Here is a 7,630-nt window from a genome sequence, read left to right on the forward strand (position 1 = left end):
AGGGTGAAGCAAGACCGTATGCCCCAACTTCAGGCACACACAGAAAATCACGTTTTGGTCCCGCCTCTCAACTGTGTATTTGAAGTTGGGGCGTATGGTGTTGAACTGCTTCAGCCTTCACCTGAGTGCTTGTAGGTCTTACGTAAGACGTTGACTCAAGGAGTGGCCTCAAAACTTGCTGTGATTTATGGGGAAATCCGGTTGTAAGACTTTTACAAAGTCAGTAATATACTGTGGTAGAGTATGCAGCTGCCAGTGCCTTGGGCAAGGGTTTACGTCGCCTCACAGCTCCAGTGGATTTTCTGCTTGATGTATATCAGGTTGTGATTTTGTGTGTGTACCGTATTGTTATGATCGCCGTTTGATAAGTCCTTTCTGGCCTCAAGAGTCATTGTTACCCACCTAGAAAGATTGCAGATGGCCAAAGCAGTTATTTAAGTTAAGAAGGGACAAGTCTTAAACAGAATTTTGCATAATATTTGACTGTAAAGGGGTAAATTGAGGTAGATTGAAAAACAAAATGGTGAACCGGGCAGGCGGTACTCACAATTAGGCGAGTACACTCGGGAACTTTTAAAGTGCAACCAAACATGCTTTAGGCTCTCACAACAAGAGGTGAGTGGTGGTGGCTCAGGTGCTCAGCCAATCAGAGCACCTAAGGAGGGAGGGCAGGAGTGAGAAGGGGGTGGTATGTGGAAGTTTGGTGACAGTTGTGTGTAGTTTGTTCATCTTCATTGTAAGTTTCATGGCTTGGTGTGCATTTCCCTAGTAAATTTAATTAGGGAAAAATTCAGGTGTTTGATTTTTTAAATCAACTTTTTAAATGTTGAGTTGTTAAAGCCTCAAAGTGCATGGAGTTGGTTTGGGAGTATGGCATCCTCATGCTGTTGCGTGCTCGCATGAGGTAGCAAAGGTGATGTAAAGTTGTGGGGTGTACATGCTTGGGACGTCCTCTCTCGGGATGGCTGGTGTTAGACCTGCGTGTTTGTCGGTTGTTGAAAAGCCGTCATCCTTTGCTGTTGTGGTATTGATTTTACATTGTTCATCTTGTAATTAATACTGCAGTGCGATATCTAGGGCTACCATTTGTAGGTTTAAAATGTCTAATACAAACAGTTGTCCAATGAGTTTTAAAAGGAAATATCATCCACCAAACACCATTGTACAATTATATTAATTGATAGTATATGGATTGTGCAGAACTGCTTAGAATGATCTTTAACACTTGGCTATATTGGTCATGTCAAATACCTGCACGGTGAATGCTCAAAGACCCTTTCTTTATTCAGTGTTGTCACATACCTCATGGGGGTATGGATAGGCAAACACTCATTCGGTTAAACTTGCCTTGTAGTACTTTCAGAGCTCAGTAATTTGGAATCTGGTTAGCACTTTCCAAATAAATTGACCTTTAAAGTGAATTTCTATTTAGGTTTAAAACATTATACCGAATGAGAAACTCGGATTATATAGCCGAACACCAGAAATGTTGTTATTCAATTTGGTTGCCTAAAGCACATTCAAGGACTACACATTACATGGCATTCCAGGATTCCTCTATACCTTGCCTTATGCTGTAAACATTGCCACAACCCTGTGTTTTATTGATTTAAATGGCCACAGGGAGGCATACAACACTGCAGATTATGATGTCATTAGTTATCCACTTTGCTGACAAGTGGGCTGACTGATGTTCGTTGACACCTGTATCGTGCTTCAATTTAATCGCCAGGAGATCACCCTCTCACTAGACTCGTCTGTAGGAAGTAGAGTATAGTATCTCAAATCACCTTGGATCATAAATAGCATAAGACTTGGGGGTAGGAGAGGGTTGCAGTGTTTGTCATGGCTCTCAGTTGTTCCTGGTATTAGGCAATTTAGTTCTGGAATCATTTTTGTTGGCCAATGTTAAACTTTTTCGAAAGTAGATGCTTTTCTGAAAGGGAAGGGCGGGGGGGGGGGGGGGAACCTCTATGCTTGGATACAGTTATCTAAGTGAATACTTAGACTTATACAGTAGAATAACTACCTTCTTTTCCTTAGTCAAAAAGGTTGCTTGTTTATTTCTAGGGACTTGTATTTTCTTTTATTTTTAACTGCAGCAACTTTCAGTGAATGATAGATTCTTACTGAAAGGACCTTTACTTCATTGTTGTTGCTTTATGGTCATCTCATTGTGTACAGGGATTCCGCGAAGCTTTTGGGGTTAGTCTTTGACACTCGTTTGTCTTGGTCAGCCCATATCTCTTGCCTCCGAGTTGAATGCTCTAAGGCCCTTAACCTCCTTAAGGTTTTGTCCCATACTTCTTGGGGAGCGGATAGGCGCACGCTCCTCTATTTGCACTCCTCTCTCATCCTGTCTAAACTCGATTATGGTTGCCCTGCATACTCTTCTGCTTCTCCTTCTACTCTTCGCCGTCTTGATGCTTTGCACCATACCGGGTTGCGTCTCGTCTCTGGTGCCTTTCGTTCGACTCCCGCCCTTAGTTTGTATGTTGACACTGGCTTTCTCTCTCTTCAGGACTGCCGTGATCGCTACTGTCTTTGCTATCTTGCGCGGTCCTTCCAACATCCTTCGTCTCGCCTCTGTCGTGCATTGACTTTTCCTCCTCCTGTGGTTCCTGTTCCTCTTTATTGTCTCCCACTTTCTGTCCAGTTATCTCGCTTACAGGATTCTCTTTCTGTTCATATTTCTAATGTTTCTCCTCGTATTGTTCCTTCATTAAATCCGTGGAGAGTCCCCCTTCCCAAGTTTTGTACGTCCTTGACTTGTATTACTAAAGACTTTACCCCTCCTACAATTCAGAAAAGCCTCTTCCTTGAGCACTTTTCTTCGCACTCCCACTCTATTTCCATCTTCCCTGATGGGTCTAAGTCTGCGGATGGTGTGGGCTACTCTGTTGTTTTTCCTGACCGTACGTACATGTGTCGCCTCCCTTCGGAGGCTAGCGTCTTTACGGCAGAACTTTATGCTATTCTCTATGCTCTTTGTCTCATGCTTTCTCATTCTCATTCCTCCTTTGTGGTTGTAGTTGATTCTCGTAGTGCCCTCATGGCTCTAGGGTCCTTTAATCCTGTCCATCCGGTGGTCATTGAGATTCAACATTGGCTGTTTCTTATTTCTAGTAAATTTAAATCAGTAGAGTTTTGCTGGGTTCCCAGCCATATTGGGGTTTCAATGAGCGTGCGGATGCTGCCGCTAAGGAAGCTATCCGTTCTTGTCCCATCTCCCGTAAAGGTATTCCTTATTCCGACTTTTATCCTGTTATTCATTCTTCCCCGTTGGCAGGGTTGTTGGTAACAAGCTGCGTACTCTCAAACTTAGTGTGTCCCCGTGGCCTTCCTCCTACCACCGTAACCGGCGGTGGGACACTGCTTTGGCACGGCTGTGGGTTGGTCATACCCGCTTAACCCACGGTCACTTAATGGAGCGCTGCCCTGCTCCTTATTGTCCGAATTGCGTTGGCCCTCTTACAGTTGTGCATATCCTTGTTGAATGTCCTGACTTCCAGGATGAGCATGTGTCTTGCTTTCCGACCGTCCCTCGCAGTCACTTGTCCCTTGATAGAATTCTAGGTGAATCGGATACTTTTGATATCGTTCGCCTTATGCGTTTTTGTTCTCGTATTGGCATTCTTGGTGATATTTAACGCCCTCTGATTATTTCGCACTTTGATGGTGCTACATGACCTTCCCGGTTTGGTGCCTTCTTTTGGTAATTACCTTACCTTCATTGTTGTTTCATTTTAATGTGGTAGTTGTGATATGGATTGTTCTGGCTCACGTGCAAGGTCTTGGATTTTTTTCTGTTTTATATTAAGAAATTGCCAGTCTTGTTACTATTTGTAGAGTTAGAGATCTGCATTAAGGCCTCAATATTATATTCTTTATTTTTTTTTATAACATGTTATCAGCAATTTTTGTGGTTGGTAATATTTAGATTAATGTCAGTGATGTATATGACAAGGGTTAAGACCCCTTGTGGTATGACAGCATTTTTCCCAGTCATTTCTTTAACAAATGAAAGGGTCCTCATAACCATTCTTTTGTCCTTTCTACCATGTACCTGTTTGTTGCTTCTTGGTCTTTCATTTGGTACTTTGGCAATGTTGCAATTACCATTTCTAAAAAAAATGAGCAGTTTCATTAGGCAGAGTTTGTTTTTAGCAAACAAAGTTTTACAAACAAAATTCCATTCCTTCAGGACCTTGCAGATGTTAGGTCAAACTAATTGACAGTAATCTGTTTTGCCCTTTCAAACAATGATGGTTTTAATCTAGGTAAAATGTTTCAGAATATCTGAAGTTTGGCAGACAAATCATTTAAGAGCCTTGATTACATTTAAGTTACCAAAGACTTTGTGAAAACCATGTTGTATAGATGCTTCAGTGTCACTTTTCAAATGTTTTGTAAATTTAACATTGATCTTTAACTAAAGAATCATAATTTGTACAAAGCTTAGGTGTTGCATAGCTTTAAATTTACTTTCAAATATGAAAACTAAAATATTGACTAAAGTTTCTTCCACTTTAATATTTCAGACTAATTTGCAATATTTGTTAGTTTATGTAAATTGAATAGGTAGTCCACTTTTACATCTTTTCAATGCATTTTGCATGCACCTATGTAACAAGTTACAAATAGGTGTAAATTTTACCAAGTATTTATTTTCAAAGTAAAGAATTTCAGATGTTTAAACATTGCATCAATAGTAGTAAACAATAATTTCCAGCATAATTTCAGGATAAGGTATATAAAGTAGTTTCATTAAAATAATTTTATTTAATAAGTTTTACATATAGTATTTATAATACATCTTTATTACTGTTTCAGGTTGTGAGAGATGCTCCTAGACAAACAGAAGATCCAAAAGGCCAAGACAACTCCAGAGACAATCACCTGTAAAAGAAAAATAAACATTAAACAGGGACACTACTTTTATTATCACCAATGCCTAATAATAAGCCCAAAAAATCCTAACAGCCTATCTTTAAAGATAGGCTCAGCAAGGCCTATCCCTTCCTCTGGTTTTATTGCAGAGCTTGTTCCCTGAATGGGTGCATTACATCCACCACCTTAGTGCCATCAACACATTGTACATATGCTTTACTGGAAGCACTGTACAATGCATGCCAGGCACTAAAGTTTTAGATGTATCCACCCATTCAGCAAACAAGCCCTGTGAGAATTAACAATGTAACCATTGTTAAGGGTCCCTAAACCTATGCAAATCTAGTCCATCTATTAGATGGGTAGTAGAGCAAAGCTCTGAAAAAGCCAAGCCAGGGAAATCTGCAGGACTGCCTGGTCCCCTTTTATGAAATGGGGTAGGATCAGTACAAACTGCATCATCCCCTGCGGGTTGTAACAGTAGGACATGGCTACACACCTATAAATGGACTAGGTAAGAGAATTAAGATTAGGTCATTGATATAGCTAAAACATCAAATTCAAACTCACCCACTTTTGTAGAGTAAAGGAGACTCACTCCAAGCCAGTCCATGCATCATAATCACTTTCACCTGAAAAATATTTCAACAAATTAATTTCAGATTTAAAGTCAATCTTGCTTTACTTTTCAAATTAGCATTCAGTAGTTTACAAATTCAGATGGAAAAAATGTCTAAGGAATTTATCTTTCCTAAATATTCTAGTAGCAGTAGTAAAGATCTAATTTAGCAAATATATAGGGCATCAATTTGCCAAGTTTCAGTAAATGGTCATTTGAAAAACTATCCACAACTGCACTTCAATGGCAATTTAAATTTATCTTTAGCCAATGCTATATTATTTAAGTTATTACTATTTTTTTACTTTTATGCAAATCTATTCAGATTAACCTTTACTACAACTCACCTGATTCTGTTACACCATTAACTCTTCCAACTGACAGGGACTTCTGGACTTTCCAAACCACATTCTGGAAAACTATATAAATTTAAAACCAAGCTAAAGTAAACATTGAATATTTTTTTACTTTCAAGGGAAAATTACCATCACTTAGAACAAAACTTTTCCTGCCATTAACTTTATTTGACTCATGATTACCCTTAACAGTGTTATACATTTATAGATTAAAGCTTATTTAACAAACATTTAATGTTAACTAAACACAATTTATATTTCATTAAAATTTTATTAATAAAACACACTACTATGCTGTTTAAAATCTAATGCCCCACAATTTTCACAATTTCAACATACCATTCTATTCAATACATTCCTGAAAGGAATGAACTTGCAGATATGGTACCCACTAGCCTAAGCCTAGACTTCCATACCCTAATATTTGATAGGTTTTTAGCAATTAACTTCTACCCTCTAATTCCAATGTACACAACACTACTTACTGTAGATCTGCAAGAATTTTCCTGCAGCTCTTTGTTGCCAGGACCTTCCACAACCTGTCATGTGAACAGCAAATATTACTAAAAAGTTATTTGCATAGCGATGTTATTTTGTTCATACCTGTACCACCAGTTTAACAGTTGCCGTTTTAAATGGCACACTAACTATCTTGTTGTCCCATCTTTATTACAAACAAAGCTATAGTCATTTCAAGTCAACATCCTATACAAATTTTATTTTCCAACAACTTTAGTCATGAACATTTTTCTGGAACATTGCAAAAACTAATTTAACCATGTATAACATTTGAATAAAAGCAATACAAAATTTATATATACAAATTCTTATTCTTTTGCAACCACTGCTTACTACTAGGGGGACATTTATTCTGTTTAATTATGTACCAAGCTTTTTAGTCTGAAAATTCATAATTAACCCAACTATACTACCAAGACAATGTGATTTTACTAAATTTAGTAATATTTTTATACTAGCAACTATACAAGGCCATATTCTCTCTAGTTATCACCACACTTCTGCAGGTGTAAGGTTCTATCTCCCCCATCTGCAGCACTTATGACCACACTTGGTCTTCATTATAAATTTCTTTATGAACCTGATACAGTACTGTTAATGAATTAAATGTGGGAACAATTTAGCTACAGTTCTGCCAAAGGAATGATTAATACACCATGCAAGTCAACTAATATTAAAATTAGAAATATTTATTAAAAGCAGAAGTTTTTATCTTGAGTTTTTAAATTGAGCTTCAGCTGTTTGGTCCCGCCCCTCAGCTGTATTCACCTAGTTGTACTCACCTAATTTATGCTTGCAGGGGTTTAGCTTTGGTTCTTTGGTCCCGACTCTCAACCGTCAATCAACAGGTGTACAGGTTCCTGAGCCTATTGGGCTCTATCACATCTACATTTGAAATTGTGTATGGAGTCAGCCTCCACCACATCACTGCTTAATACATTCCATTTGTTAACTACTCTGACACTGAAAAATTCTTTCTAATATCTCTGTGGCTCATTTAGGTACTAAGTTCCCCTTGTTCGTGTTCCACCCGTGTTAAAGAGCTGTCTTTGTAACTATCAAAATGCATATATCTTTGCTTTCACTTCAGTTATATTTATGACAAGGGATTTAAAATTTGCCTATATTTCTGCTTCTCTGATGACATTAAAAACTTTCGTTTATTACAGTATCTACATAAAATTAACATTTATCTTCATTAGGTTGTAGTTCTCATCAATAGGGACAGCGTCGGTAAAAAAAAAAA

Source organism: Procambarus clarkii, chromosome 71, assembly GCF_040958095.1.
Source record: "Procambarus clarkii isolate CNS0578487 chromosome 71, FALCON_Pclarkii_2.0, whole genome shotgun sequence".
NCBI classification, from domain to species: Eukaryota; Metazoa; Arthropoda; class Malacostraca; order Decapoda; family Cambaridae; genus Procambarus; species Procambarus clarkii.